At 39.6% G+C, this 14,114-nt stretch overlaps 1 protein-coding gene across 1 annotated transcript in view; it reads left to right on the top strand.

Annotated features, from left to right (window-relative positions):
* The first annotated feature begins 3,899 nt into the window (after nucleotides 1-3,899).
* DMD (dystrophin) overlaps nucleotides 3,900-14,114 on the top strand; it is a 2,221,918-nt gene continuing 2,211,703 nt past the window's right edge. The window contains exon 1 of the mRNA XM_019523954.1: nucleotides 3,900-3,961. The gene's annotated coding sequence lies outside the window, so the exon portion shown is untranslated. The remainder of the gene's footprint in view (nucleotides 3,962-14,114) is intronic.

The raw sequence follows: 14,114 nt of genomic DNA, 5'->3' as shown, positions 1-14,114 counted from the left end.
AAACGCATTCTTCTGAAAAAAAAACATGTAATGTCAGCTATCCAAGCAAGGTTTTAAGAACAAAGATATTCTTGTATCATAAAGATTTGCCTTGCCTTGTCTCATAAAAAGGAAAAGAAAGCAGAATGCATTATTAATGCCATGAATTCCTCATGTAATTCAACTGTACCCACCTTTCAGTTTCAGCTGAATCCATTAAAATTATTAATTGCTGAGCATTTCAGATGGGAATTAATATCACTTTTTATTTTAAAAATGTGGTGAATTTTACTGGTATATAGCACAAGCTTCCATGGGCTGAAGCTCACTTGATCTTCAGGTGCTATGAAATTTCAGGCAGTGTCATATATTTTTCTCTTTGGGGAACAGCAAAATAGATTTAGGTAGGGAGGGAGGAAGGAAGGAAGGATCTGCTTTAGCTAGTCTATAAGGTGCAAATCTGCCTGTTTTTCTACTTTGTTTCAATACTAGTCCTCTGACTGCTTCCAAACTGATCCTACACCTGTATTTTAGTTCTAATTTAAAGCATTCCTGCTAAGCATCCAAAGAGATCCAGATTTTTTAATTATTTTTAATTTCACAATTGTATCTAATAGTTCTGTAATGTATTCCTTATACTCAGTAGATACTGCGCTAAAGCCACCAAATGTGTTTGTTAACCTCATTCTAGGTCAGAATTTTAATCCTTTGTTCCTTTTCCCCATTTGTCCAGTCCCACTCATCATCAGTGGTAGTCCCCACAGTGGTTGTCACAATAGCACCTGTGCTTGTTCCTTTGGCATGGGTACTAGACACAGGATTGTAAAAGTATTTTCCACTGATTTCTTCTGAGCTAAGAGAGACAGAGTTTATAGTAGGACCCAAGCTGTGATGTATACGGCATTTATATATGCATTCTGGGCTGGGGATGTTCTTTAATTAGAGAGGCTCTGATATCTGCTCTAACTAAAGAGACCCAATGTCACGTGTTTTCAGTGTCCCGTGCTTCAAAATGGCAGTGGGGGCACTTCAAAGTTCATTATGAGCTTTATTTAAAGCACCCCCACCACCATTTTAAACATGGGGATGCTGAATACACATGATGTGGAGGCTGCTGGAGTGTGCTAATTAGCACTCTCCAGCAGACTTGCAGCAGACTCAATTAACTGTGTCTGCTCTGACATGTGCTAATGAGCAGAGGTCCATCACGTGTGCAGGTGCCCATAGTGTGGGGATTCCAGCCCAAGAGGCTGAGATAAATTAGACAGCTCCACCCACAGAAATTTCAGGATCAGAGTGATGCATTAGCTTCCCTCTCCTCTGGCCTGCAAGTTCTCTACGGCACTTCATGTGTGCATAGTAGAAAATCTCTCCTATGTTCCTTATGGAAATTTCTAGGGAGATTTTTCTCCTAAAATGGATGCTTATGAGAGGAAAGGCACTAGATCTAGATAAAATGTGTCAAACAGTACTCTCTGGGAACTGGGGAAGATGAGAGGCCCTGAAAGAGAAGTCAAGGACAAGAAACAGGAATGGTTTTCTATCTTGCATACAGCAGCAAGAAACCAATTCTTCACCTAGCTGCTGTGCTCTGTGGCCAACTTGGCTTGGACTATGAATTTCTTGAAAGGGTTGAGGCATGTTTGTGCAATATAAACACAGGGGTAAACCTCTGGAACTTGGCAGGTTTTCTTTTTTGTTTTCTAGAAGAAACTTTCCTTACCGGTTGCTTGACTGGGGGCGTCCATAAGGGGTAGTAGTTACAAGGTGAGAATATCTTGGACTGTCGAAGACAACCTAACATTATGATCCAGAGGGATGGGTTTTGCAATTTTAGCAGGGGTTCCTTGTTAGAGGATTTCTTGTGTCATGGCTAGTGTTTGAGATAGGACAATGGCAAGGGTATGGGACCTTATTGCTATACACAGGTGTACAACATCCTTAGAGGAGAACTTGAATCTCTACAGGCCTGTATTACAGCCAAACACATAAGGACGTGAATGCAAACTTCTTAATTTTAAGTTTATATTTAAGGGCTTTGTACTTCCCTCCAGTAGAGATATGATAAATGCCAGGAGAGGTTGTTAAGGATGAGTCTGAAAGGCACTCATAGATATTTGAAGGTTTCAGAGATGGTAAATGCCAAAGATAAATTACAGGCAGATAACAGCACTGGTTAAGCTTTAATTAGCTATATATCATTAAGCCATGAAATAAGATTAAGGCAACTAAACTAAAATAATGTCATTTGTTGCGCTGGTGCCACTTGCAGAATCTGTGGCTAATTCTTGTCTGCAGCTGATTTGCAAGTAGTTTATTGTGAGGGCTTCAGGTTGAACTATTTTAAGTGGATTTATGGCATATTTTCTGCCCTCTGAATTGTTAAACATGGTTCTTAGGATCAAGATTGTAATTGTACGATCAAAGTCCATGTTCTGTGAATAGGTAGGAATAGTGACTTTCTGTTTCTTGCCAACAAACTCCTCCTCTAGAATGTTATAAAAGCAAACACAAACTAGACACTAAAGTATTTACTTGATTCCAAGGCTAGTCTTTTTTATTTTGATTTAAAATGCGGAAAACCAAGCCTTACCTTAAAATCAAGTGCCAGACCACTCCAGCTGGGATTTGTGGGAAGTGGCTGTGCGGGGAGCCTGGCTTGACTGGGGACCTGAGCAGGAGGGGAGCCAGGCAGGGAGCAGGCACTGAAAATAAGAACCTGCATATTGCCCCTGCTATCCCTGGCTGAGCTGGGCTCCTAGAACAGCTCGGCCCTCTAATAATTAGATTCCCTCTAATCCCTCTAAGATGACCCTCCAATAATTAGATTCTAGACATGGAAAATTATAACAAGCTTGGAATCTTCCATGTCTAGAATGTAATTATTGGAAAGTTATCTTAAATTTTAAGTTATCTTGGTTTCGAGTAAACATAGTAATATCACTGAAGCAAATTCATTTATAAAAGCAAACCAAATATTCAAAAGCATTTTGCAGCATTCTTGGAAGGTCATTGCTAAGACTAATATGTTTCTCATCACTGTATCCTTTGTGACAAAAATGCCCCCATGAACCTTTAAGTTGTTGACACCCCACCCAACTTATTTCTAACCACGACTCCTCCATTAACCTGGACAAATTTGGCTTTCTATATTTCCAGTAAGTAAAGAATGTTGTTTTATATAGATATTAGTTATTCAACTGGGTTTAAGCAATTTATGTTGGAAAAGTAAGAAATGTTATTCAAGCAAGCAACTTGGTCATTCAAATTCTTTTAGCTTTTGCACTTGTTGCTATACATTGCTCTTTTCCTTTGATGGAATACCACAGTCAGATCCTTCAAACATAGCAATGAATGAATAGATTTATTCACAGTGAGTAAGCACACTGCAGTTAATGGGACTGCTGTCACGTATAAAGTTTCTTCTGTTTCCAGGCTGAAGCCCTTAGGCATCAGTGCAAATTCTGTCAGGCTAAGGAAAGAAGCAAATTCAGAGTAAAGGGACTCATGTTATCCTTCTGAAACCAACATGTTAAATGAACATACAGTGACGTGTTTTCTATACTGGGTTTCTAGATTCTGAAGATCCAGAATATCATCAGGCAGAATGTGAGCATATTTAAGAGCTTTGAAAGGACTGAACAAAAAGATGGAACCAAACTAGAACACACTGAGTACCAATGATATCTTAGCCCTCCCTCATTCAATTGGACTTTTTCTCACTCCTTCTAACGATTTAATGATGATAACTATGTGATTATATAGCAGCAGGCGTTATGCACATATTTCAGTATTTGAACCAATTGTACATAACGGTTTTCAAGCTATAACCTTTATTCATTCTAGACGAGAACTTTGTTAAACCCTGTGTAATTGGATTTTGAGTAACTATAAGAAATCCCTTTGTTTTTCTTTTGCAGATGAAAGAGAAGATGTTCAAAAGAAAACATTCACAAAATGGATAAATGCCCAGTTTGCTAAGGTAAGAGAATCTTCGTTTTTAAACCAAAAGCTTGCGATGTGCATGTAAGGCCAGATTTTAAAAAAACACTCATTTTCCACAATTGAGACTAAATTTTCAGAACATCTCAGCTTGGCCTAAAATCTGGTTCCTACTTTTAGATGTCTTGCATTATAACTAAACCCTTTTTTAAAAAAGATACCTTTTATAATTATAATTTTAAAACGGTCTCTGAAACGATCCTTTCCTGTTCTTGCTGTTTTTTCACTGAAAAACAGAAGAGTTGGAAGCACTGAGTTACTCCTTTGTGTTCTTTCTTTTATTCTATTTTTTTTAAAGCTAAAGATCTGTAATTTATTTTGTGTATGAATGAAGTGCAATTCATGCATTTTTCATAACACTGTTACCTTTTTGACCTTAGTACTTGTATTTGTTAGAGGGAAAAAAGATGGAGTCATTTTTTATGAAGCTCTGATTATTTATAAATAATGTACATACAGTCCAGTTTCCTCGAGTTAGTAAGACTCAAATGAGGAGAAAAATTCTTTGCTCACAATTCCAAGCCTCTTTCAGCAAGCACTCAACTAAATCTGTTTTGCTTAGGTTTTTCCTTTGAAAGTGTAGCAAAACTGCTCTAACTTTAACTCAGCTTCTTCCTGGGTTAGCTTGCTTCTATCACTGCAGGCTCAAGCACACATAGCAGTTAGAGTATACATAGCCCATGGGCCAGATCTGGCCCGTGGAGCTGCATCACTCAGCCTGCTGCAATGGAGCACATGCTAGAACCAGCTCTGTGTGCTGCCTGTAGTATTGTGGAACCCATCTGGTTTGGGTTGTATATAGTGTGTTACCAGATTTGCCCATCACTTTGGGGTGCGCTCATTTATTAGGGGTACATTTCTGGGGTCTCTGTAATTCTAGCAATGTGCTGCTTGTGTTACTTGTGTTTCTATATGGAGCTGCATCTCTCCCTTCTACAAGTCCTAACCCCGAATGGAGCTATCTTGCAGGACTCTGTTTCAGTGCAGCTGGGTTCCTCCAACCACTGAATTAGTCAAACACATATATGTCCATACACACACAGATTAGTAGGGCATGCCTGAGCCAGGCCGGGTTATTCAGGATTGACAGGCTAACACCCTCATATGCCTTGAACTCAGTTCATCAGGGCAAAAATAAAATGCAGTCAGAGACAAGCACATGGGTTAACAGAGCACATCTGAGTCACGCTGGGATATTCAGCATTGACAGGCTGACACCCTCATGTGCCTTGAACTCGGTTCATCCCTTATTTCAGCAGAACAATAATAAATGCAGTTAGACACACATACACACATGTTAACAGAGTAGGTCTAAGCAGGCTGGGTCCGATCAGCAGTTTCAGCTGATACCCTCAAGCACCTCAAAACTCAGAACATCCCAATCTCTTGTCACAATGGTCCTAGTAGTAACTCCCTTGATGAACAAATCCTACCATAGTTTTGTGCATTACAGGGATCTTTGGCTTAGGTCAAAAAAGCATTGCTGCAGAGCAAACGCAGAAGTCAAGGGGACAGAAGAGTAAGTAAGGTTCAGAGAGAGAGTATAGCAACCAGCTTGACCCTAAAAGTTATTTATTGCCAGGTATATAAACTTATGATGATACTAGTAGTAATAGCCGTACAAGAGAGACAAATAAAACAGTTACAATATTACATGGTTTCAGTTAGGTATTTGGGGAAGTCTAGCTCAAGTCTGATTAGCAAAAGTCAGGTTCAGAAAGCTGTGCCTGGAGTAACAGAGTAACAGTCATAAACTCCTCCAGGACCATTTCTTTACTGTCTGAACCCCCAAGACCTGGAATAGACTTCCTCCAGAAGTGGTGCAGGCACCTACTCTGCACTCATTCAAGAAATGCTTGGATGCTTATCTTGCTGGGATCCTTTGACCCTATCTGACTTCCTGCCCCTGGGGCAGGGGGCTGGACTTGATGATCTTTGAGGTCCCTTCCAACCCTAACGTCTACGAAGTCTATGAGAAGTCAGGTTCCTGGAGTCAGACAGAGAGAGAGAAAGAGAGAGAGAGAGTCTGGGTCTCACCACTCAACGAAGCTTGAACCAGTCAAAATTCCCAGGTGTTTGTTGGAGCTTGCAGACAGGTAGAGCCCTCAGCATGACTAGTGGAGGGATTCCAGGCAGAAAAGGAGTGAAACTGTGCAGCTTTTGGTTCCAAGCACCAGGACAGAAACTTGAGCTTGGGTAGGGGTTTTTGCAGAGAACTACCAATGGCTCAAGGAAGAACATTTGATTTGTTTATGGGTAAATGATGGCTCATGTGCTGGATAATAGGAACTGATCACTCCTAGCTATGGGTGGTATTACTCTGAGGGAGCTCACAATACAGACAGGCAGATTCAGTGTTTTGGGTACCAGTAAAGGAGTCATTACTAGAATTGGTCTGATAAATGCTGAGCTGAGTGTGTGTAGATGTGGGTTGATTAACATCTGAAACAGAGATCCCCCATCATGCAGTGCTCCTCTGCTTCTCTGATCCCAGAGTTCAGTTCAGTCCTTGCCTTGGAATCTCTGTTCCCCATCCTGAATGCTAATGAAGGTGCTTTCCTGTCCCATCTCCCATGTAAATGAGACCAGGGGAGTTGCTTCATTCTTATCACCCTTGTCTGGAGGGCTTTAGATGCGTCTCCTGCTGCATTTTCATTGTCTTTTGTAAGTCCTTCCTCTAATCAGTTCTTGTCCAGGCAGAGGTGTGTGGGGTGGGGTGAATCCTTTGTGAGTCAGGCAGTATACTGTGCCAGGGTCCCCCAAGAACACAGTGCTGAGAGGTAACAAGTGCTATGCCAGACCCAATACACACAGCTAGTCTGGCATGGGCACGGCATGCCATGTATACCTCAGACCATCCCCATGTACAGTGCTGGACTAGAGCTGGTGCATGCATGCAGCTCAGGGGTCTAGGCTGGGGTGCGCGCTGCATGCAGCACCTGTGCTAGACGGGTGCTGCATGCTGCATCCAGGGCCAGTCCCAGTTTAAAACATAGACCAGCCCTGCATGCCAGATCCAGCGCAGAGTGCCAGTCTTATCCAGGGAGTACATGTAGCATGTGCCCCAGACCAGCACAGCATGCTTTCCACAGTGTGTACCCCAGAACAGCCTCATGCATATATGTGGCATGCAGGGTTGGAGCTCACATACAGGCTGCACACACAGTCAGTCCAGCTCTACAACCTGAACCCGGTATACAGGGCCACTCTGTGGGCCTAAGCCACTCTGCAAACTGGCCCTGTGCCCCTTATCTGGCCTGCAGAGCCACATGAATTTGGCACCCCTGAGCTGGAGGATGAGAAGATGACACCAGCAGCTGTCCCCTCCCTTTTGCAACATCTGCAAGCAAACAGTTATCCCTGCACTGAATCAACAGCGAGAGGCTATTGCAAAAAAAATTACCTTCTACAGTGTATTAGCAGGAAAACCCTATTTAAGACCCAGGAGGTAATATTTCTACTGTTTTCAGTGCTAGTGAAGTCCTCAGTGGAGTACTGTGCTGCCATGTTTTAAGAAAGATGCAGACAAATTAGAAGGAATCCAAACAGTAAGCTGTAAGGGAAGGAATTGGGTTTGATTAGATCTGAAAGCCCAAAATTGCAGGTAGGGGAAGATAAGGCATCTTATATATAACAGGTTGCTATAAGTAGGAGAGTAACCAACTGTTGTAGGGGAAGAAAAAACACAACTGAATTTGTAGCAAGCAAGATTTAGCTTATATATTTAAAAAAAAAAAGGAAAAAAAGGTTTGACTCTATAAGAATTTTTAAAGAAAAAAAAAACTAAGACACTAGGCTGGTTTTACAAACATCTTCCTTGAAAATTAAGAATGGGTAAACATCTCAGGGTATTTTGATGAACTAGATATGTTTGATCTTGCTTTAATGCTGAGCAAACAAAACACCTCTTCAGGTACCTCCCAGTCCTACATTTCCATGACTGTATTTCTGTCTACTCACCTGACCATACCTATCAAACAAGTCAGCTTGTTCTTCATACAGAATTGATGGAAAACCTCTCAAATCATGACTCAGCTTCTATTCCTGACTTTCAGGTGCGCTGAGTTTGGGAAACTGGCTTCTATGTTTCAGCTATCCAATGCATAAAGAAGCTTAACTGCTTTTTGCAATTTAACTTAAAGGATAGCTGACCCAAACACTGTGGAACTTTGTAAAACTGGACCCAAGTGAAAATTTCATGGCTTATCCTCTCTCTCCACTTGGGAGTAGAGTACAAATACTTTCTAACCCTTTTGGTGTTGGAAATTGTCTTGGGCTCATGTCTACTTTCAACCATGGAAGTGATGTTAGTTCAGCTAACGTTATGCTTCATGATACTATGGTTAAAATGGCCATTACTGTAGTTTGGTTTACATTGTGTACATGTGTGAATATTTTAAATGAGTTCTGCATATTTTCTGAAATGTCTTGTTAAGCAGCTTAGCCTTAGGGGTGTACATTAATTATAAACAGATGTTAAAATACACTATGTCATTACTTTCTGTTATTTAGGAGCAATGGATTTCTGTTCATTAATCAAGTATAAAATATTTAGGGGTGAATGACTCAGTATGCAAAAAATTAAAACAGAATCCAAAGAAGTAGTCTCACTGAAAGACTAGTTGTTGAGGTCTCAGATGACGGACTTCTTTGGAGCAGAGACTTTTGTCCAGAAAGAAAACTTCAAGTTCAGTTCCTTGTGTTGAACTCCCTTGAACACCCAGAATACCAGTCTCTATCACAACTAGGCTTTTAGTGAGACCATCTCTGTTTTGCATTTTAATTTTTTGTAAACTGAATCATTCATCCCTAAATATTTTATACTTTATCAATGAATTAAATTCATTACTCCTGAGTAAAGAAGAGTAGTCACATATTTCACAATTTGTTTATAATCAATGTAGAGTCACATTCCATGTTCCTGAATGGAAAATCTGGGATACTGATTTTCATTAGCTGTAGTCAGTTTATTATTGGACTGAAAATAAGTATTACTTTGAAGATCCTCCTAGTTCACATATGTTTCAATTTTAGCTGTAAATATTGATGTCTGTGCATGACTTAGGAAATGGTGGCTTATTAGGGTGAGAGATGAAGAAGAAAAAAATTAATGCCTTTATGATTGCATATGAAGTCACATTACCGGATCTGTTGAGGAGGTTCAACTGAAAACATCTGGATCTGCGAGCATCAGTTACTGCTTCCTGAGTGTGACTACACAAACTGTTTTGCTGCACAGTAGACTAATCTGTGTCACCATTTAACCATGTGTAGCTGCTACTGTGGAGTGAATTAGGCTAATGTACAGCTTTCTATTATCTGTAAATAAAGCTAGTAGATTAAATGTGCATTAGCTACTGTGCAGTGTAGCTACCATACCATTTGTGTAGACAGTTGACCAGGATCAAATTGCTCCTTGTCAGCCCAGGCAGCAGGTGGGGGGGCAGGGGGGAGACACTGTCCTCTCCCCAGTAGCTGTTTCCCAGCCCAATTGGCCAACTGGGGCAGAGGGCTGGGAAACAGCTGCAGGGTAGGGGACACTTTCTCAGCCCCCTATCTCAATCTGCCAAATGTCCCAATTGGGGTATGTGGCTGGGAAACAGCTGCCTGGGAGATGGGACAGCCCTCACTTCCCTCCTGCCCCCCTCTAGCCTAGGCCTGACCCCAGTGCCTAGAGCTCACCCTGGCTACTGTGTGGGAGCAGAACAGGACAGGAATAGCCCTGCCTTGAGCTGCTTGCTTCAGGAGCAAATTTGCTCCCAACAGGTGCACATATAAACATGATCCCAGGGAAAGCTTACTGCACAGCATTTTACTCTGCAGTAATTTTTCTGTGCATTAATTGCATGTATAGATGCACCCCCATTGAACTAAAGGATTGGAGATAGTAGTAGACTTTTAGACTTACCCTGACTCTCAAGCTCTTCTTTGAGAGGGAAGGACCCAGAGCCACACTTTATGGGTATATGTATGTTTGAAACTGCAATATCTTCTTTGCCTTGTGCCCCTTTTCCCATGCAGCAAGCTGAGCTATGCAAAGAGCTAGGGAAGGTGACATAACTCAGTGAAAGAATAGATAACTGGACCCAGAGTCTAGCTATTAAAATAATAGGGGGTCTGTGAATTGTAAGTACTATAAAACTTGGAAGTACTACCCAGAAGTTTAGCAGTTTTTGTTGCATGTTTTTGGTAGGGTATGTAAATTAGGACAGGTTTCAAAATATGGAGTATATTTATTTTTGTATTGTTTGTTTTAAATTAAGGAGCTTCAGTATATACATCCCTGAAAGAGGTTAATTTGTAATATAATGAGGTTCTGCTGTGTGTATGAGGGTAGTAGCACAGAAGCCTGTTGTAGACTAGTTCTTTATTAATAGAATATACTGGAAACTAATTAGTATTATCACAGGGGGTATTTCTGTCCCCAGAGATGATAATTATTTTTGAGATCTGAAGCTTTTCTAAATCTTAAATTTAAAAAAATATATTTTCTAGTGTACTATAGCATCCTAAGTGTATTTTCTACAAGTTACAAATGAAGTGTACATGTTTAAATGTAGGGACTCTATAGGTATTGTAGGGATCTTTATAACAAATAGCTTAAATGTACCCATATTACTTTAATGATGCTTATCATGCACTTTAGAGGACCATCAGTGTTCAAGCATTTTACTAATGCATTGCTTAATAGGTTTTATGGTAGAAAACAGAGTTCAGTAATGAACTTTCTCTATTTGTCTACCTACAAAATAAGGCACTTATAAATGACAACTGATTTTGAAATGCAACCCTGTCTAGACACTGCCAACACAGGAAAAAAATGCCAGGAAATCTGTACATTCTCATGGGATTAAAAAAATCCAGCAAATATCCACCAGGTGTTGAGAATAATTTATTTCACTCCCTCATGATGTAGGGGGTATTTCAAAATAAAATTTTAATGTCAGCAGTAAAAAAGGATGCATACTGAAATTCAGGGAAATAGCAAAGTAACATGGGTTCTGTGGGTTTTAATTGTATATTATGTTCTGATGGCTAATTTTAGGTTCGGTATTGTTGCTCAATATTATGATTTATAAGTGGTTTGCCTACCAAAGCACTAGTGTGTGGGTGAGTTTTCAATATTTAAACTTGAAGTGCTGCATGTCAAGAAGCCAAACTTGTTTTTCCTCATATTCACGTTTTTAAGTGAGTAGGACTTAATGTGATTGGCTATATTCTGCTATAGAGAAAGAAAATTTTCAGGTATAAATTCACGTCAGCCTGTTGTACCTCTTAAATGTGTTTTTAACATGGTACAGAAACAGGAGTTATTTTTCAATAGTTTGAGCTGGAAAAATGAAAACTATTTTTCATTAATAATTCCATGATTGTAAAGCAATATTTTTTTCTATGTCAGTTTTATGAGAAAAAAAAATCATAAGGTTCAAACTGTGGGGGGGGTTTTCCCTGTTACTTGTATTTTACTCTCCACTTTCCCTCTCTTCCCCTACTTCTGTTTTAACTTTTCCCTAATTTATCACTGAACAAGGCAGGGGGAAGAGAAAGAGAAGGTATAAAATGATAAACTAAAAAACCTTAATTTTTTCATGTCAATATTTCACAGGCGGAAAAAACAACCAAAGACTTTGAAAATAACTATTGTTAATGATGACATTATTGTGAAAAAAGCTATTATGTGATGGGTGGGGGGGAGGGAGGTAGGATTTAAAAAATATATCTGAACAGTTCTAGTGGTTTTAGAATCAGGATGCCATTTTGGCAAACATACATACTGTGCAAACAAGCAAATAATAGAAAGAGAGGGTCACTTATAAATACACTCCACTAAACTCCACTTTAGCTGCCAAACTTGTTACCATTTGGGCTTTCATTTCCCCATCCTAGGATCTCATCCGGTGATCACAGAATGACTTCCTTTTCATTTTCCTGGACTAATGAGTGAGCATAAAATTAGATTCCTTTTATGCAATTGCAGTCTCATGGAAAAACCTGCCAGAAGTGGACTGTCCATTGGCATTTGTAGGATAGATACCAAATATTTAAATAGAAAGAGCTTGTACTGCACCAGAAGTGGATGGACCATGTGATAGGAGATTTGACACTAGTGCTTTTTATAATCCCATTCTAACAATAAGCCTTCAATTTCCAGTGCTGTCAATCCTAATCCCCTTTGTGACAGTAATTTAAATTAAAGCCACCCTGATGACTTGGGGAGTATAAATATAGTATAAGATATTAGGACTTGGAGGAATGATAATCATAGGCCCATAAGTAGGATTTTGGACTTCAGATGAACATATTTGAGAAACTAAGAAAATTATTTAGGGATGTTGACTGGACTTGGGAGCTCAAGAATTTAAATTCAGAAGAGCCATGGAATCACTTTAAGTCATAAGTACAAATGCTATATGGAATTTGCAACCAAAGTAAGAGCTAGAAATTGGCAGGGGAGGACTACAGAAAATATTGGATAAATGGGAGTCTTAAATATGAATAATAAGCAAAAATTCTGTGAAGAATGGATAAAAATAATTTTCTGGTAAGGAGAGAATAATTTTCGGGTTAAAAAGTAAAGAAAGTGAGAATGGCAATAAACTTACCAAAGCTAGACCCTGCAAAGAAAATCAAATCAAACAACACATAAATGAGAATATAACAACAACAACAACAATCTAGGAAAGAAGTTAGACCACTGTTAACTGAAAATAGCATGGACAATTTAGGTGTTCCCAAAATACTTACAGAATTATTTGCTCCTATCTTTAAAAGAGGCAAAAATGCTTATGAGGATGATAGTAAGTTACCAAATAGGAATAAGGATATGGTAATGGAAATTACCATATCTTGTATGAAAGCAGCTCTTAAATTGGTTACTGTCACAAAACCAGGTGGGAGGCGGGGAGACAGATAATCTCCATCTCAAAATACTGAAAGGACTCATAGATGAAATAGCAATTCCTCTACTGCAGATATTCAATCCATCTGTTTGGAGAGAGTGCCTAGGACCAGATTAAAAAAAGGAAGATCTAGACAACTGCAGACCCATCAGCTTCACTTCAGTATTTTCCAAGGTCTTAAAATAGATATTGAAAGAAAAAATAATCAGTGCTATGGAGGTAAATAGAAAATGAGACAAACCACAAAAAGATTTTAGCCACAGAAAATTATGTCAGACCAGTATAATATTCTTTTATGATGATGTCTTAGATGGGACCATTGTATTGTCCTTATCTATCTAGATAAGCAGATAGTGTTTGATGTTGTGCGTCAAAGGACATTTTAGCTAAGACAGAAAATACTCAAAGTATGAGATCAATAATGGAGCTAGTTAGATTTTAGTGGGTTTTATTTTTTTTAAAGTGTTATCTGACTGGGAAAAGGTTACTAGTGGTATTCCATAGGAACAGGTTTGAGACCTGTTTTGCAGAATATTTTCATTGTCTTCCTTAGCGAAAGAATTAGACCTCTGCAGATATTACCAGTATGGAAGAGGATCAGATTATCATGCACAAAGATTTAGATAAATGTGTGGGCAGAACCCCCTCTTTCCCAAAGCCTTCTGTCTGTCAGCTGCAGCAGGGTGCAGGCAGAGCCCTTTGCTGTCAAATGCCACCTAAGCCATGGCTCCATGGATTGAATCAAAAGGCTCTTCTGGTTGGATCTGCTCCACAGGCCATAGATTGCAGTTTGAAGTGTTTCCTGGATGTTGTCTACATCTCAGCTCTGTACAGTAAGGTAGGGATCACAACTGCGTGATAAACCATGAGCTTGGTTTTGAATCTGATGTCACAGTCTTCAAACACCTATTTCCTCAGGGGTTTGAAGGCTGTACTTGCTAATTTGAGGTGATGTTGAGGTTTCTTCATCAATGCCAATCTTCTGTGAGAGTGGTTTCTGAGGTATGGGGAATAATGCTCTCTGGAGTCTCACCATAAATCAGAATTATCAGAGCTATGGGCTGTTCATTAAGAGCTTGTGGATGGAGGACATTAGTCTTCTGAATGTTAAGCATCAGTCACATTTTCTTGTATGCCTCTGTAAAGACATCAATGATTGCCTGAAGATCTTCTTTTGAGTGAACACACACTGCATCATAAGCATACTGGAGCTCAATGATTGAGGTCAGTGTA

Source organism: Gavialis gangeticus, unplaced genomic scaffold (assembly GCF_001723915.1).
Source record: "Gavialis gangeticus isolate Ggan-Ray unplaced genomic scaffold, GavGan_comp1, whole genome shotgun sequence".
In the NCBI taxonomy this organism is placed as follows: Eukaryota; Metazoa; Chordata; order Crocodylia; family Gavialidae; genus Gavialis; species Gavialis gangeticus.
Note: the sequence above shows the minus strand (reverse complement) of the source record. Positions and strands in the feature narration are given on the sequence as shown.